The sequence below is a fragment of the Manis pentadactyla genome, chromosome 15 (genome assembly GCF_030020395.1).
Source record: "Manis pentadactyla isolate mManPen7 chromosome 15, mManPen7.hap1, whole genome shotgun sequence".
NCBI classification, from domain to species: domain Eukaryota; kingdom Metazoa; phylum Chordata; class Mammalia; order Pholidota; family Manidae; genus Manis; species Manis pentadactyla.
In genome coordinates this window covers 34,805,299-34,825,585 of record NC_080033.1, presented here as the reverse complement: position 1 = coordinate 34,825,585, position 20,287 = coordinate 34,805,299, and the positions used below count along the sequence as shown (strand labels likewise).

Genomic DNA, 20,287 nt, shown 5'->3' with positions numbered 1-20,287 from the left:
TAGGCAGATCTTCCCTCTGGCTAGCCCAACGACAGGGTAGGGTTTGCTGGTTTGTGAGCCAGGTGGGGCTGGCTGGGAGAAAGGCGCAGTAGGCTGCATATCACAAAGGGGGTCCGTGGAGCTATGTAGGCAGCCAGGGAGCTGGAGCAGCTGAAGATTGTGAAAGCTCCCAACCTGCTGGGCAGAGTGCACCCAGACAATTTTGTCTACCTGTCCCTTCTCCTGAGCAGTAATCTCTGTGCAATCCTTGCCACTTTAGCAGCCCTCTTGCTAAGGGCTTCCTTGTTTGTAAATCTCTCAGACTGCCAGCTGTTCTTTTGTCCCAGAGCACCAGATATGGGTCCCTGCTTTCCTCAAGTGGATGGAATCTCAGTTTCTCTAGGAATTCTGCCTGTCTTAGCTTTCCAACCCCCTAATCACAAGAGTACCATGAAATGTATGTTTGTGCTCCCAGAGCAGATCTCTGGAGTTAGGTATTCAGCACTCCCAGGCCTCCCCTCCCTCCCTCCCATTCCATTTCTCTTCTCCCCGCTGGTGAGCTGGGGTGGGGGAAGGGCTTGGGTCCCGCTGGGCCACAGCTTTTGTACATTACCCTGTTCTGTGAGGTCTGCTCTTTTCTCCAGGTGTATGCAGTCTAGCACAGTCCTCTTTCCTGTTGCTCTTTCAGGAGTAGTTGTATTAGTTATATTTTCGTATTATATGCAGCTTTAGTAGGAAGCCTCTGTCTCACCTCTCACACTGCCATCTTTCTACTCTATGTCTTTTGATTGGTGCATTCAGACCATTTACATTTAGGGTGATTATCGATAGGTATGTACTTATTGCCATTGCAGGCTTTAGATTTGTGGTTACCAAAGGTTCAAGGGTAATTCCCCCACTATCTAACTCTAATTTAACTCACCTAGTATGCTATTACAAACACAACCTAAAGGTTCGTTTTTTTTTTCCTCCTTTTTCTTCCTCCTCCATTCTTTATACATTAAGTATCATATTGTATACTCTTTCTCTATCCCTTGATTGACTTTGGGGGTAGTTGATTTGATTTTGCATCTGCTTAGTGATTAATTGTTTTACTTTGCTGTGGTTTTTTTTCCCCTGGTGACAGCTATTTAGCCTTAGGAATACTTCCATCTGTAGCAGTTCTTCCAAAATGCACTGTAGAAGTGGTTTGTGAGAGGTAAATTCTCTCAGCTTTTGCTTATGTGAGAATTGTTTAATCCCTCATTCAAAGTTAAATTGTAACCTTACCGCATAGAGTATTCTTGGTTCCAGGCCCTTCTGTTTCATTGCATTAAATACATCATGCCACTTCCTTCTGGCCTGTAAGGTTTCTGTTGAGAACTCTGATGATAGCCTGATATTTTTTCCTTTGTATGTGATCTTTTTTCTCTCTCTAGTTGCTTTTAAAAGTCTGTCCTTATCCTTAATCTTAGCCATTTTAATTACTGTATGTCTTGGTGTTGTCTTGCTTGGGTCCCTTGTGTTGGGACATCTGTGCCCCTCCATGGCCTGTGAGACTATCTCCTTCCCCAGATGAGGGAAGTTTTCAGCAATTAGCTCCTCAAAGACACTTTCTATTCCTTTTTCTCTCTCTTTGCCTTCTGGTACCCCTATAATGCAAATATTGTTCCGTTTGGATTAGTCACACAGTTCGCCCAATACTCTTTCATTCTTAGAGATCCTTTTTCCTCCTTGTGCCTCAGCTTCTTTGTATTCCTATTCTCTAATTTCTATTCCATTTACCATCTCTTCTACTACATCTAATCTGCTTTTAAATCCCTCCATTTTATGTTGCATTTCAGATACGTAATTTCTTGATGATTGAACCTCCATCCTAAATTCATCCCTGAGTTCTTGAGTATTTTTCTGTACCTCCATGAGCATGTTTATGATTTTATTTTGAACTCTCTTTCAGGAAGATTGGTGAGCTCCTTTTTATTTGGCTCTTTTTCTGGTGTTTGTGAAATTTTTTTTTGAACCAAGTTCGACGTTTCATATTTGTATGTGTCACCCTCTAGTGCCCAGAAGCTCTAGTATCTGGAGCTGCTCATCCCCTGGAGTGATATTAGGGGCCACAGGGGAGCAGCGCTGGTACCTTGGGGAGGAAAAAGCTGTTTCCCTCTTCCTGTCTGCAGTGCCAGTCTGCACTGTCAGAACCAGTGTGCCAGCACACAGGTGTAAGCTTCTGTGCTTTTTGTCTGTAGCTGCCATGGGCAGGGACTGCCAGTGTCGAGCTGGTGCCAGCAAGCCAGGAGGATGGTGCATCAGGCTGTGTATCACAGCTGGGGGCTTCAGAGCTGACTAGCCAGCCAGGGAGATGGAGCACCTGAAGCCCTTGAAAGTTCCCAACCTGCTGGGCAGAGTGCACCCAGACAACCTTGTCCACCTCTCCCTTCTCCTGCACAACAAACTCCATGTAAACCCCAACCCTTCAGCAGCACTCTTGCTACTAGGAAGCCTCTCAGACCACCCACCTTTCCTTTGTCCCCAAGCGACTGGATATGGATCCCTGTCCTCCACAAATGGCTGGAATCTCAGTTTCTCCAAGTATTCTGCCTGTCTTATCCTTCCAACCCCAGTAATTTCCAGAGCACCATGCAATGTAGGTGTGTGCTCCCACAGCAGATCTCCAGGGATGGGTGTTCAGCAGTCCTAGGCTTCCAACCCCTTCCAGCTCCCTTTCTCTTCCTCCAGCCAGTGAGCTGGGGTGGGGTAGGGCTTGTGTCCCACTGGATCAAGGCTTTGGTATCTTACCCTGTTTCGTGAGGTCTGCTCTCTTCTCCAGGTGTATGTAAGCCTTCTGTCCTGTTGCTCTTTTAGGATTAGTTGTGTGAAGTATATTGTCATAATATATGTGGTTTTGGGAGGAGTTCTCTGTCTCATCTCTTATGCTGCCATCTTGAATTCTCCATATATTTCTTAATATAAGAAACTAAAAGTAATATTTAAGTGCAATTTATTTGTGTGTGTGTGTGTGTGTGTGTGTGTGTGTGTGTGTATGCTGGAGAGGTTCAGTGTGTATGCTGGAGAGGTTCAATGTTGCACTTGCCATTCAATTCTGCTTCTTTTGTTTTGCAGGATTGTTTTAATGAATTTCTTATGATAGACTCAATTATTGTGTTAACTTGCTATGTATGGCAGACAATGAGGTGCCAATTTCATTTCATATGTGAATCATATCACATTTTAACTTTACTGATCATTTTATTGCTAACAGCTTTTAAAGTTCTTTATTTAAAAAAATCTAACTTTAGTATCTGCCATAAATAATGCTTAAGTAACACTTTTTAATGATATTCCACCTTAAAGCTGTACTATATATATGAGTTTAATATTCCATCTTCCAACAATACTAAATATGTAGGGTTAAGTTTTTGGCAATACGTGTTTTAAATTCAATTCTATTCTTTTGACTACTTGGAAAAAAAATAAACCTGATAAGCCACTGTGGTTATAAAGAGAGTTCAGAGTTTGTATTTTTGAAACACATGAAATCTTCCTTTTTAATTACTCTAATGACTGTATGAACACGCACTAATACAAAATGTCTTCAATATCTAAAATAATACCAGCTCACTGTCTGGATAAGTTTATTTAGATTTTACTCTCCTTGAACATTTTCGTCATGATGACATAAAATAAACAGAATATAAACTATCATCCCAACAATCTACCCCCATAAGTATGCCAGAGCAAGCATGTGTCTTTGTGGTGGTACAGTGACAAGGATTAGGAGAAAGCCCTGCATTACAATGGAATATTGAGGATTGTTTTACTATATGAAATATGCTGTGAAATGTAACAAATTATTCCCTTTAGATAAGTATGGCTGTTACAGTTTAAGAAACCAAGCAATGCATGTTAGAAGAGGTTGATGTTTTTCCATGTGTCAGATTTGATCAATCCATTAAATGCAGCATTTAGCTGATTCCAGTGCTTAGTTTAAGCAGCTAAGTCTAGAGTGTTAGCTGGTTGAAGATATTTCATAACATAAAAGCAGGTAAATTTGAATAATTCTATTATAGCTCACTTCTGTTTGCCTTTGCCTTTTCCCCTGCAGCATCTGGGCAAATAAATCAGCTTGCTTGTGCACTTGCTTCTTTCCTTAATTACAGTGAGTGAAATTAACCCCTTATTTTTAAGATCATCACATTTTATGTCCAGTTAGTTTCTACTGATTTTAGGATTAATGTGTATTAAAACTTACAGAGAAATTAGAATTTATTTAGTCTTAATGTCATTTTTATAAACTTTTATATGTGGAAAAAGTGTCAGAGTGATATTTAAACCTGCTAGCTTATGGCATATTAAGAAGTAAGTCTCTGGTCTTGTAATCTCCTCATTTTATTTTATTTTTTACTTTATTTGTTTAAACAGAGTCATTTCCTGTTGAGAATACCATTCTTTATATTCCTGACAATTTCAATTACTATCATTGTCAATGGATAAAAATTTGTAAAAATGATAGTACCTGCTGAAAGTCAAAAGATATCAAGTAAATTTTTAAAAATCATATGAGAATGGCTTGAAAATATCTTAAATTATCAAATATTCTTAAAGCTAGAAACCTATAATTCTTCAGTTGTACAAGCATGAAAATTTCATAAATAAGATAAACATGCATAGTTCCTCAGTATTTGCCCTATATCATTCTGTCTTGGTTATATAACACATATTTCATGTATATAGTATATAACACACATATATAACATATAATATATATTATATACCATATATTTTGTATATATATTACATAACACACATATGTAATATATAAACATAGATAACATACATGCTTCATTTAAAAATTACCAAGACTGCATATATTCCTTCAAAGGCAAATCACCTCAGTGAACACAAATCAATGACATCCTCACATTTCTACAAGTCAGGTAATCAGTAAAAATACAATCCAATAAGCACTCTTCTGAATGACAGTCAATCACCCACACTTCTGCAAATAATTCCCAGTTATAAATTCAGCTTTATCTTTCAGATAATAAGCTATGGTCTCACAATCCTTTGACAATTCTGGAAGTGGTACTGAGATTATATGCAAAGACTCTGAAGTTTGTATATTTGAAAAGACTTATCAAACTGCATGGGACATACTCACAGGAGACTTTTTATTTAAAGACAGAGGATATGGTGCCCGCAAGGTAAAGAGAGTTCAGTGAAGCATTGGATTGGGGATACTACAAACAACATGAGCAACCTCCTCAGGATCCTCATTAACATATGGACTGTCCTCTGTTTTCAGAATGAATTCCTAAGATCTGTGTGTAGAATCTTAATATTTGGAAGAGATGAAAACAATTTTTCCAGCACTGTTTCTATGCCCCTTTTAGACATATAATCAAGCCAGATTGTCTAGCCAGCTAGGTCAATTGAAAACCATCAACCAAGAAACTGACCCTGGGGGTTATTTGTGGAATTTTCACATCATGAATCCCACAGCCCTTACCTTGGCCAAGAGTACAAACAAAAAATCCAAAAAACACATACATCTAGGAATCTCCAGAGCTTCTCCAGTACAACTATAAACCAGTTCTACCTCTGTGTATCCTCTTAAAGAACCTTGTTTGCCATGCAGTCTCCGAGAGTGTCCTTGCACCAAGATGGGCACTAAGCTTCTTGAGCCTGAGTCCTTTTTCCTTTCTACTTTGCTACCCAGATGATTTTGATTCAACAATGACTGAAGCTTTAGAGTTTGATTTTAGTTTGTTTAACACAGTTTCTAACAAAACAGGTCTTTGCATAAGGTCTTTAGACCCATGTCATTGTGAAGTGTGATTAAATGGCAAAGATCTTTGTATGAAGTAAGTTAGGCCTTTTGGTTTTAAGGTGCACTATGTGTTAAATAATTGGACTTGGTTATTAGCATAAGGTAGTCGGGCTCAGGTTTTTGTATTAAGTAACTTGATTTTTGCTTCAAGTCTAATGTTTGGTAAGTAGTAAGACTTAGGTCTTTGTATAAGGTCATTAAACATTTTGTTTTGGAAGTATAAAATTTGGTAAATATTTTGACATTAACCCGCTTTCTCTTGCTACATGCTTTGGTATTGTTACTGCTTCTCTATCGCATTGGTTAGCAATTTTATTGTAAGGGCCACATAATAAACAGTTTAGGTATTTTATGCTAAAATTGGTCTGCATTACACATTCTTAATTTTTAGTTCTTACAATTATAAATAATATAAAAATAAAAATCAGTCCCAGCTCAAGGGCCACATCAAAAAACTCATATGACCTTAGAGTCATTAGCCACAATTCTATGATTACTGTATGTATGAAGACATTTTTCATGTGTTTTTGTTTTTTTCTTGACTGTTGCGTCAGCTGAATTTATGAGGCACTGTCCCATAGGGAATAGCAAGGGGTATAGGCCCAATAAGTCTCCAGTCCAAACAGTGCCTGGGAGCTATTTGTTGGAGGTCTGCTAGACTGATAACCAGTTTGTTAAACCATAATTAGCCAAACATTGCCTTGGGATCAACAACACCTTTATGAGCACACTTCCTGATCAATAATTTGTAAAATCATAGAATCCTCATTATAAGCAAGTGACCATAGGAAGTAGCCAACCTGTGCCATGATCATTAGGATTACATTTATCTATATGTCATATGTATTGTGTATTTTTATTGAGGTATAGTGGATATACAATATTACATTGGTTTCAAGTACACAGCGCAGTGATTCCAGTTATACATATTATTAAGTCCTCACCCCAACTAGTTCAGTTACTATCCAACAGCATAGAAAGATGTTAGAGAACCATTGATTATTTTCTCCATACTGCACTTCCATCCCCGTGTTACATGTATTTTTAAATTATAAATTTGGTCATAATTTTCCTCAACAAATTTAAGTTTATATACTTCTCTATTAGTCTATCTTGCATCTTACCAGTAATTATTACTTGTCTCAGTCTAGAATTTGATAGAGAAAATCATTACCCTAACTCAGTTCTCCCAAGCTATCATTAGTACAACAAATTTTAAAATGTGATATAAAGCTAAGATGTATATTAATCTTGCCAATAATGATACATTTTTATATGCAATGGATAAATTAATAAAAATATCCTTGCACTGGAATTATCAAGATACAGTAATATATTTGCCACAAAATACCAAGAAAAAATATTCTTACAGCTCCAGAAAATTGATTTCAAAGTTTGTGAGACTCCTGTGTTCTTCTTTTGCAGGTATTAATTGGGCGCTTGACATCAAAGACCAATGCTAATTGTTTTGGTGCTATCACATAATTCCAAGGATATAATTCCCCCAGAAAATCTCAATGCACTATATATCCTTATAAAACTCCAAAGAGATGAAATACTTTCTGGTGAAATAAATAATAACTAGTGGAACAGGCAAACAATGATGTTCATTCTGTCCATAAGAGTTGGAGAATTTGACATGATCTTAAAAAATTGTTGATTACTGTAGCTTATATATTAAGTAGTAATATTGAAACCCTAGCTGTACAATGATACAATCTAGTGTCCTTATTTCAAGTATGGTAGGTGGCTATATGTGAATATATACATGAATCTTTGGGGCATGTCTTCTGTTAAAGGAAAATTATGCCACATGCCTTAATTATAATTTAACTCTTCATAGATAGTGACTTATTGTTTGTATAGCAATTATTTTTTGTCAGCACAGGATATGTTTCTGAATTTCAAAAACTTGTGATGGTATTTACTCAAATTTCTTATCCAGATCATCTATATTCACTCTATTTTGATCAAGGAATGAGGCCTTGGATAACTTAATTCTTGACTATAATATCTAATATTAGAAAGGTTCATCCATTCACTAAAATGATTACTTATTTGTTTATATAAGTCTGACTTTTTAAAATATAAGCCAGTATTTACTTTGCAAATATAGACTATAAAAACAATTTAAAATTTTTGCTGTTCTTTTTAATAGTAAGATAGTTTTATTTTCCTTTCATGAAAGATACATTACATAGAAAATTCTAGCTTTAAATTTAGAACTTAACTAGACTACAATATGATTTTTAAGTTATTTGTATAAGGTCTATTTCATAATATTGCAACAAAGTGAAAAGGCTTGGCATCTCTGCCTTCATATTTACCTGTCTCCTCTGCGGCCTTAATCTTTTGGTCAAAAAGCTTTTGCTCAGCCCTGCAACTGTGTACATTGTTAATCATCAAAAGGAATTTTTCTCATGGCTTAAGATTGTTGCTACCAGACCCTTACCTGAAACACTTCCCTTGAGGAGATAAAGAAATATGTACAAAAATGACAACTAGATTATCAAGAAGTTATAGGAATATCATGGCCATATCCACATCAACAAAATGATTAGAGTTGACTAACCAAGGACAAGAAGTTTCATAACCATCTTAACACCCTTGCAGACATCTAGATGTCTGAGGTTGACTAGTCACTTCCTGATCTCAATTCCCTCATGTTCCCCCCTCCCTAATATAAGAAGCTTGGAAGGCAGTTATGCTCACCACTCTACCACCAACACAGCTTGAAATCAACTCTAAGTTAAGGTGGTGCTTTAGGACATTAGTCCATCTTCTTGGTCTGCTGGCTTCCTGAATAAAGAAGTTTTCCTTGCCCCACTGTCTTCTCTTAACTTATTGATATGTCATGTGGCAAGTGGCATGAGCTTGGACTTCGTAACAATATCACTTGGGAGTTTCAATTTTATCCTTAAGTATTTTTATAAATGTATGTACATTTTAGAATTTTACTTTATGTACTTTATTTAGAACATTCAAGTTGTCAGATTCTAGGTAACGCTTTAATTGTTATGCTAGTGGCATTATATTATTAGTGTTTAAAAATTGGTATTTGATTATGTAAAATAATTACACATGTGCACTCATGCTTGAAAAATATTCCATTAAGATTTCAATCTAAAGGAAGTTTCCACTATGATGTATTACTGTTCTTTTCCTTTCCTCTATAGTTTTGCAAGCAGAATTAATAGTATTCTAATACTAAGAACCTCAAACTCCTTCACTTATACACATGTCTTTAAAGGAATGAGAAATATCTATACTGTTCTAGAAGTCATACTGGAAATGTGTATTTATATTTTCTGAAATATGCCTTATTTAATATGTTAAAGATTCTACCCTTAAAATGGTTATTGGGCAGGAATTTTAGAATGGTGATACAAGGAGCTCATCGAAACTTCTCCCCAGTGAAACAAACGTTTAGCTGCTAATATTAAACTACAAGAACACCAAACGTTTAAAGTCTGTAAAAACTTTCCCAAGGACCTAGAGCATATGGAGAAATATTTATTCAAAAAGAGCTATTAACTTTTATTAAGAGTAATGAGAATCTCTAGCATTTAAGCCATAACCAGTTTCCCATGTCAACTCCCAGCTCAGTGTGCTGGAAACTGTATGCTGGGTGGATATGGCCAAGAAAATGGAATTCCCACTTACCCAGCTTCCAGGCTAGGGCTACATTTTCAGTCCAAGAAGAACAGGTCATCTGACATCTCACCTGCCCTTTGCTCTTGAGCTTTAGAAGCCATAAACCAGGCAGCTGCGGCAGAGAGGCTAAGCTTCCCTTTCACAGCACAAGTAAATATAGAAAATGAATGAGTGTATAATGATTACAAAGGCAGAATTAGTAATTAAAATGAATTTTTAAAAAAAGGTCCAGGTGGCTTCATAGGTGAATTTGGCCATGTTTACATTCTATTAATTCTATTTTGATAGAATTTAAATAGAATTAATGCCAACACCTCACAAACCCTTCCAAAAAACAGAATAGGTGGGAAAATCTCAGATTCATTCTATGAGGCCCATATTGCTTCAACTCTAAAATTAGACAGAGACCCAGAAGACAAAAGGACTATTGTGCAATATCTTTTATGCATATGGACACAGTAACATCAGAAACATATTAACAAATTTAATCCATCAACACATAAAAAGAATTATACATTGTGAACAAGCAGGGTTTATACCAGGCATGCAAGGTTGTTTAAAAATCGGAAAATCAGTTCATTTAATATATAATATTGGTAAAATAGAGTACAAAAACATATGATTAGCCATCAGTCTATAGATGTAGAAATACCATTTGACAAAATCCAACATGCTTTCATGAAAAGAAAAAAAATACTCAAAAAAACCCCCACTAGAATTAGAAGAAACATCCTTAACCTGATAAAAGGCATCTAAGAAAAATCCAAGCTAGTATCATTATTAATGGTAAACACATGTTTCTCTCTTAATATTGGGAATAATCCATGGATGTCTTTTCTCACCATTTTCATTCAGCATTCACTGAAAGATCCATGACAGGAATTAGATAAGAAAAAGATATAAGGGGCTCTTGGAACAGAAAGGAAGGAAAATAAATTCTATTCAGAAAACATGATCTTCTGTATAAGAAATCCTAAGGAATACACTGAAAAAATACTATCAGGACTTAAAAACCAGCAAAGTTGTAGAATAAAGTCAGCAATATCTATCATATCTATATATTAGCAATGAACAGTATGTAAATGAAATTTAAATAATTACTCAACTTACAATAACATCACAAATATTAAATACTATGAGGAAATTTAACACATGGAGTGCAAAATTTATACTGAGAATGGTAAAACAGTTGTTAAAAGAAATTTAAAGATTTCCTCCTCAAAACAAAAAGACACGATTCAGAAGGCAATAATGTGAAAATGACATTACTGTCCAAATTGATCTACAAATTCAATTCAGTTTCTATCAAGTCTTGTTTTTTTTCAGGAATGAAAGATACCAAGGAAAGCAGGAAATAACTTTTAAAAATAAACAAAAAATTGGGGGAAGCACATATTCCTGATATCAAGGCTTACTACATAGCTATAATGATCAAGACAGGGCCATATTGGTGTAAGAATAGATGTATGATTATTTCATACATTTATACTAGGTTTACATTGTTTTATCATATTTCACCACCAATTCCTGGGAACTCCTAACTTCCTAAATGGTGTTTTTTAAAAATTTGCATATATTATGGCTTACTTTTTGTGCTGTAAAAATTCTATGGATTTCTATGGCTGCTTAATGTGTTGTGTTCACCATAACAGTATCATACAAAATAGTTTCACCTCCATAAAAACAGTCCCCTGGATTCACCTGTTAGACCCTTCACAACTGCTCCCCAGAATTCCTGATGACTGATCTATTTATTCTTTCTATAGTTTATTTGTATCTATTTTTGTATTACTTCTCATATACTAGAGAAAGTAAATATTCTCTAATTCTGCTTTGACATTTACTGGCAAATGTATCAATTAACTCCAAAAAACCTATTTCATAGATATTTTAATATAATACATAACCAATTATTTTACTAATAATCTTGATAACATACAAAGTTGAAACATCCTTGGAAGATAAAGATTATCCAAATAAACACAAAAAGAAAAATTCTGAATAATCTTATATTTGTTTAAAAAATTGAAGCCATTCTTTAAGTTGTGTTTTTAAAATGTACTTCAGGCTCAGAAGTCTTTATCTGAATTCTTCTAAATGTTTAATGAGGGCATTATCAGTAGACTTTCACCAGATCTTCCAGAGCCTAGAGTAAGAGGGAATCATTTACAACTAATTTTAGGAAGCCAACATAATATTGATGCCAAAACTTGACAAGGATTTTACATGAATAGATATTACTGTTTCCTGAAAATTTTGTCGTAAACAATCTTGTCAATTAGGATTTATTCTTATAATGCAGGAGTAATTTTGCTTGAAAAATCAATCCAATTAATTCACAATATTAATTAAAAAAAAGAAAAGAGACAGTGATATGATTACCATATTAGAAAAACAAGTGCTTGACTAGATTTGACAAGTTCATGAAAATGAAAAATTATGCAAAAAAGTAGGTCATAGAAATTAACTTCCTTAATTTGATAAATTATGGAGAATAATGATAAACCTAAAAATTATCAAGAATTATTGAGCATCTCCTAAGATTAACAATGAGACCAGGATTCCTGTTATCACGAATTATATTTAATATTGTTTAGAATTTTAGTTCATATAAAGAAATAAGAAGAATTAAAGTCAAAGAATTGAAGTGCAATAACAGAACTGTCATTATTTAGAGACAACATCAATATGGTGTATAGAATTTTTAAAAAGTCTACAAAAACCACTCAGTATTATTAAGTGAATTTAGTAAGGTCACTAGATACAATGTCAATAATCAAAATCACCTGTAATTGTACAAAAAATGTTAGAAAATATAACTGAATTTCAATTATTATAATAGCATTTAAAACCCAACAAATGGGTTCCTATACCTAGGAATAAGTACAACAATGTATAACAATTTATACCTCAGAATAAATATGACAAACATGTGTAGATAGTTTATTCTAAAAGTTATAAAATATTATTTGAATTTATAAATGATCTAAAAAAATAGATGCTTAGTTTGAATATTCAATATTTGAAGATGATATTTTCTCTGTATTTATCAACACAATCTCAAACAAAATTTCACCAGAGTTTTCTGTGGTTACTTGGTATATGTGTGTGTATCAAAGGACAAAATTATTCTAATTCAGATGAAAGTGAAGAGAGAAAAGAACTTTAAAGGGATTCTTGAGAAAGATAAACAGAGCTATATGGTGTACATTATAATTTACCAAGATATAGGCCAGTGTAAACCAAATGCAGAATCCAGAAACAGACTCACCCATATTAGATGACTTATGAAAGTATTATTACATACTATTTTGGGAAAATAAGGTCATTTAAATAAATTATAGTAGCTAACGTTTTAAGTCTATAGAAAAATAAAGATCCCAACTTTCTATCTCACCTCATATTTAAAAAGGTAGTCCAGTAGATGTTTTTCAGAAGTAATGCTTTCAGAAATAATCTTAAACTATCTTTACAAACTGGAGAAGACATTAAAAAAACAAATAAAAAGTGTTTACTTCTAAAAGGAAAATGTTTATTAATTGGACCATGTTAAAGTCAAGAATATTGAATATGAAAAGATACCTTAAAATTTTTGTAAATATAAGCCATAGAGTTGAAGCAAATATTTAGAATTCTCATGCCCCACATGGTGTTTCAATATGAAATATATAGAGAACTCTCACTTATCAATATGGTAGACAAGCCACTAGGAAAATATCTTTAGAAGTGAGAATTTCCAAAAGGTGTATATATATATGTATATACATGTTTTTCCTATTTTATTAGTTATTGGGAAAATGAAAATTGATCACACCCATCCAAAAAGCTAAGTGAAGAAAGAATGACAACCAAGTAGTGATAAAGACACTGAGCAAGCAAACCTCTTTGCCACTGCTATGGTGCATACAGATGGGCTGTTTGGAAAGTCCTTTAACAATATTAACTAAAGTTAACCTACTCATATCCTATGACTCAGCAATTATTATAATCTCTTCCAGAGATGTATGTATATGTTCATTGATTGTAGATATATTTCTAATAGAAAGATATATATATGTATTCACCATATATTGAGACAGGGACCATGGGTGTAGTCAGAGTAGGGTGAAGGCCTCTGGAAAAACACCCCTACCAAAACTCCGAATTAAACAATTAAGCAAAGTCAGAGTCACATTAATTCTCTAAAATATCAAACTAAGAATATAAGCATTCTTCCATAAAGATTAGTTAAAACTAAAAAGCCAGTAATAACCTGGCCTGGAATGTTTGAACATCCCCCAGATAAGAAAATAACTCAGCATGGCCCATGTCTTGTTTGTGTCAATTAAATGAGGCTATTGCAAAAGTTACTTTAGCCTGCTAAAAAGCCCAGTTTATCTTTAACTTTACCCAGATGTTGCTTTCGTCCTCCAGCCCCTAATCAAGTAATATATAACCTGGGCAATTAATGTAACAGGCAGGTCCAGCCATAAACAACATAAGGAAGGGCAAGAAAGATTCCATCTTAAAAATAAGAAGTAAGATTCTTAATTTACTATTTAACAAACAGACAATAACTCAGCTCACCCTAAAAGCAAGACAAGCAGCCTTGACTGATATACTCCCAAACCAAGAAACTACTATTCTGAGAAAGAATCAAAGCAGTAAATTTCTTATGTTAACTCTGCTAATAGTCCAGAAAACTGATAAGAAACTTAGTGTCTCTGCAAAGATAAACATTTAGAGACCATTTGGTGGGTCTGCATCCCTAGCTCTTTGTCTCTCAACCGCCTATAAATCCCCTAGACAATGCACCACTACGGGCTCTCTTGTCCCCTTCTGGCTCATGCCAGGATCTCTGTCTCCTCTCACCTTATCTCTCAATAAAAGTCTCCCTGGCTCTCCTACCTTCACTGTTGGCTAAGTTCATTCTTCAACTCTGCAAACAAGAACCCCGGCATCAATATCATGTTCAAGATTGTTCACAGCAGCACTATTTATAATAGCCTAAAACAGCAAAAACACAAATTCTCTTGAACAGTAGAAGGAATAAATGAACTGTTGTATATGTCTACCATTGTACACCTTATATAATTAAAACCAGCAAGCTATAACAACACATAACAATATGGATGAATCTAACATATAATGTAGAACCCAAAGAACTCAAACATGAGAGAGCCCAAAATTATTATGCTACTTAAACCTCAAATGCAAAGGGAAATAATTTTTTATAATAGAGTTTAGAGCAGAGTATTACTTGAGGGGGGTATTGACAACAGACGGGAAGAAGGACACTTGCATTTGGGGGTTTCTGTTCCTTTATCTGGTATCTACTGAAATATGCATGATCATTTGTGAAAATTAATTAAGCTGTACACTTGTGTTTTATTCCTTTTTGTGTATGCTTTTAATTTTTCAATAAAAATGGTTTCTTAAATATACAATTCAACTTCTTTTGAAGTGACTACAAATGATCTAAGAGAGCAAAACCAAAACAAAATGGAATTTAAGCAGCCAGAACCTGAAGGAATGATATTTGTATGGGCTGATCTTTTAAAGTGGTGATTCAATAAAGGCAGGAGGTAAACCTTTTTAGCTGATAATAATATCCTAATTATTCTTGCCTGTATCAATAATTTTAGAGATAAAATGAAATAAATTCACTTTTTCTGACTAAATGGACACAATTTTTCTATTACTTTGTAAATGAACAAAACATAGAATAGTGATTTGGAAGAGATTAGGACTATATTTTTTATTCTAAAATGATCTAAAAGAAAATTTCCCATGATTATTACCTTACAGGAAATATAACTTTGAAAGAAGCTGCATGTATAGATATATATTGTTTGATGTTTTTTAAAATGTCTAATTACATGATAACAGATCTCACTTCAGTGGAATTACCATTTTTTTTTTACTTACAATTCCTTATAATCATCACATCCTTTGGAAAATTTTAATATTATTAGAGGTTTTATTTATCAATATTTTATATATTTTTTCTCACTATAAAATATTTAACTTGTTATTAGGAATTCTGTTTTAATATTAGGTTTGAAAATAATACAGAAATTCAGCATAAAGGAGAAAACATGATTGAACATATAAATGGCATCATTAATATAATTAATCATGCCATTTCCTCATCAATACAAGCTGGAATCATTATATGAGATTTTTTTTAATACTCCTATATTTGTATTATCAAGTTGACATTTTATCTTTTTTTGTTGTGCTCAGTTTTGCTGCCTTACAACTTGGTAATCACCTACCAATTCCACACCTGTATTAATCAATATTAATTAATTTTTTCTTCCAACCTAAAATCTGACATGTAATCTCCTAAGGGGGTAAGATAAGTTTCTTTTTCAGCATTTGAAATCATACCTTCTTTGATCTTAACAAGAAAGATGAACAGTATTCTTTAATGTTATATCACTTTGATCTTGGTAACATTTTATGTGAAACTCTGCTTTGAAGATACAATGAGTATGATTTGGAGATTCAAATTTATAATTTATACTATACCTCACTTAAGCCTGTGTTATATAGTCTATGTGGTTGTGGAAAAACATTTATTTTTGGTACCCCAATGAACATTCTTACATCATTAAAAATATCTCATGTAAATGGAATTTTACATTATTATAAGTTTAAATCTATATCCTATCTTCGTCCTTTCAAAGTTCTGTTTGACACATTAGACACTGAATCCATAATTAACTGTCCAAACGAAGCAGACAAATATTCCGAAGTACACTTGTGGAACACATCAAACTGGCTGAAGCTTGGTGACTTTACTTATTATGCTTGTTCTATGTGGGGACTTCTCATGCAAAATGGTTTCTGCCTCATAGTGCTTGAAGCTATATTTCCTAGAGTTCTACTGAATAGTATGGGGTGCCAAATAAAAGAAACATAAGAATTTAATTTATGTCTGACAGGAATATTATTGTTAGAATTAATGAAAAAGCGTGAATAAGAGAGATGACAGTGGAGACATTACTAGGGATGAACCCATGCTTAAATAAAATGAAAAAATAAACATAGATATCTCTAGGTGAAGTAAGTAAGGTAATATCTCTAACCTTTGACTCAGAAAATAAAGTCCTTATTCCACCATTGAGGAGATTCAATCCGTAGAGTATTCAACTATATGGATTCAACACTCCATAATTCAACAACCATTTACAATCACTACTTATTTTTTCCAGACACAATTGACATAAACATTGTTTAAACTGTACAGCAATATGATTGCACTGCTACCACAGTAAGATGAGTCACCATGTCTACTCCTTTGTGTGTGCTTGTGGTGAGTGTGCATTGAGAAAACTGAGGGTGCAAGTTATATTCTAGTGGGTGAAGTCCTCACATGGAAGTAATACAGGTAGGGACAGGTAGGGAAAGAACTGGTAGAAAGGTAGCAAAGATGATACTCATTTCATGTAGCATATTAAGTATATCATGAAAAACTCAGAGACCAGTACTGAAACATTTGATAAAAGTGCTACCAACAATAACGTAGAAGATACGTTAAATATGTAATCAGCATGCAAATTTTGGGGAAAAGGACAGGAAAGAAGTTTTTGGTAATATGTGTTGGTTGCTTTTTGATGAGTTTATCAAACAAAACAAGAAAAATATGATTTCAGGAAAATAATAGCTAGTTTGAAACTATGACAACAAATATAATCCACAAGCCTAGTAATTTATATGATCAAAGAAGGTTATTCTTAATTCTAAATAGTAAAGTATAAAGTTGACAGGTTAACTAAAAGGCAACTTGTAGCAAATATTTTATTAAGGTTATATACATTGCCTCATTGATAAAATCTCTGATTATATTTCTTAGAATATGAGAACACTGAAAGTGGGTAAACAACTTATATTTCAGTTGGAGAAAATACCTCCATGAAGAGAAAATGAGGATATGGCCCTCTTACTGAAGTCTGATATGTACCTACAGGTATAGAGAGAGAAACATGGGGGTAATAAAATAAGTATAGCAAGTATGAGAATTGTGTGTTAAAGTGAATATGAGTGTGGCTTCTAGAGTGTGGAGGTGACACAGAGCAAACAAATAAGAATTAATATTTCAGAAATACTACCAAGAAAGTATAGAATGAGTTATATTTCCAAATTATCCACAGTCTGGACTAAAGAAATTGTAACTATCTGAAAATTAAATTTATTTTTGGGGCTTTTGGTGGGGAAAATCTTGGGGCAAAATACCTTTGAAAGTGAAATCAGTCAAAGGGAGAAATAAAGTTAAGAAACCCTTTTATTTCTTACAAGCAGTCATCCCATCTCTTCTTGACCAGGCTGCAGCAGCAGAGAGCACCATCCAACCTCTCCAGTCCAAATAGTATGCCCTTGTAATTACCTATTGATATGTAGACATACCACCTCTTTCCATCCCTTAAAACACCTACTGATACGCAGACGCACTAAAGTCAGGCAAGAGATTCTGGAAATATTGCAATTTTGCCCATAGGCCTCCAATATGGGTAAGAATGGCTAAAATTAATGGTCATAACCCCAAAGGATGTACTAACTTATGCTTACCTCGGAAGTGACCAAAATATCATGCAAAGGTTTACCTCCCACAGGTATGTGACACTCAGGTAGCTGGAGATCATGGATAAAAAGGGATAAAGGAGTCCTTCTATAGTAGCACAATCAGGACTAATTGTTTGGATTGTTTCCTCTTCGACCTGTTGCTGAAGGAGGCCTTTCTCCTTTAGGGTTATGGGAATGGCCGTATACATGACACATGATACTGGGCAGAAGAGATCAAAGACTATTAATTTCATATAATAATATACATATTACATGAATTATATATATACATTATATACTAAAATATGTAATACATAATTATTATTTTATTTTTCACATACAAAGCTACAAGAGAGGAAGACATCGTGCCATGCAGGGCCACATGGCATTTATACCTAGGGACAGAGTAAATAAGCAGGAACTGTGAGAAACAGGTTTTGTACTAGCAAGCTGATAGAGTGCTTCCTACTTAGAGTAGAATGTGACTGTCTTGTCTGAATAATTTGCCGGCTGCCAGAGAACTGAAACTTGCTACAGAGAAGTGAACAGGCACTTCACCTGGAGGGTTGTTTGGCTATTGGGCCTCATTCACAGGAGTAGAGTTGGGGAGGAGACATGTGGTTAGGCTGCTTGTGGCCCTCTATGCTTCTGATCTTATAGTGATACATAATATTGAAACTCAATTTCAGGCCTTTCAACACTAATCAAGAACATCCTATATATACTCACAGAGATTATGGTATTTCTATGGACCAGTGACTAACACGTCTGGAATTATGCTGTATGAGCTTCACAAGTATATAGGATGTGTCAGCATATAGATACATTTTTTTAGTTGTGAAATCTCCAGATGAAGAGAAAGTTCATCCAGAATATAAAATTACCTTGTTTTATACCATGGTAAAGAAATTACAGTACATCAACAAAAAATTGATCCTTGATCATGATGATCACTGTGTAAATTATTTCCCCTGCACAGAGCTTGAGTGAATTTTATAAGCAAATAGACAGTGAATCTGGTATTTGATGGATTCTAGTAGCTCTTAGTGATCTTCACAAGCACTCAATTTCTCTTCCTACTGAAGCTGGCTCTGGGCCCATGACTCATTTCAGTGAATAAAATATGACAAAAAATGTCTTATTTGGCACATTATTTTCTCTCTACTTTGGTGATATGAAACATACGTGGTGAAAGCTCAGTCAACTGGAATCCTTGAGTGCTCTATGACCCATCTGGCCAGCCCACCTCTGACTTCAGCACAACTACTGTAAGTGTTTGCATGCACACTAACACTAATGTGTGCATCACAGCACTGCTTTTCTTGTTCCTGTGGACATTTTGTTGTTTTAAGGCAGTGAAGTTTTAAGATATTCTAAAAATATAGCTTTACTGAAGTATAGTTAACATAATAACTCATGTACAAAAAGTGTACATTGGTGTTTATGTCTGTATATACCCATGAAACTATACCACAGTCAAGATAAAAACATATCCCCACTCCTAACAGTTTCCACGTGTTCCATTGTAATTCCTCCTTTTTATCCCTCCACGACCACCTTCTATATCAGAAAGCCACAGGTCCTCTTTCTGTTACTTACATAGTGATATTTTCTGGAATAATTACATAAATGAAATACAATACGTGCTTCCTTTTATCTATCTTTTTTTCCACTCAGTATAATTGCTTAATTCATCATAAATATTTTGCTACATTTTACACTCTAACCAATAGTGTATAAAATTTCCAGTTGCTCCACATCTTTGCCAACATTTGATAAGGCTGGTCATTTTAATTTTTCACATGTTAATAGGTCTAATGATCTCTAGGTTATTCCCTAATGATTAAGGATTGATTTTGCTCATTATACATCTTATATTCCTGCACCTTTGTATGACCCCAAACAGTGTGTCTGACACTAGATAATATGAATTTTCCCTTCTTGAATGATGGATAAATTTTTATTTCTACAAATACTCTTGAGCTTGGTTCAGGGATATCATTAAATCCCTAAAATGGTTTGCTCTTTTCTAAACTTGTTTTAATACTGTGTTAGGAACAGATGAGCATTTAGTCTAGGGTTAATTTCTCCCCATTACCGAGGCAAGGTCTTCTGAACACTCCACCTGATGCCCCATAAATTATTAAGTTTTCCAGTATGATTGGTGATAGCAGACATCATTTCTGGTACTTTGTGAGCCTCAGAGGCTGTTTTCTTCTAAACCTTCCAGAAGTTCTTTTTTTTTTTTTTTTTAGATAATTATTTTTTATTGAACGGTAGTTGATGCACAGTATTACATTA

General features: G+C 34.3%; 1 protein-coding gene across 1 annotated transcript in view; it reads left to right on the top strand.

The window, feature by feature from the left end:
- ABCC11 (ATP binding cassette subfamily C member 11) overlaps nt 1–20,287 on the top strand; it is a 130,918-nt gene that overhangs the window by 18,508 nt on the left and 92,123 nt on the right. The gene's annotated exons all lie outside the window — the stretch shown is intronic.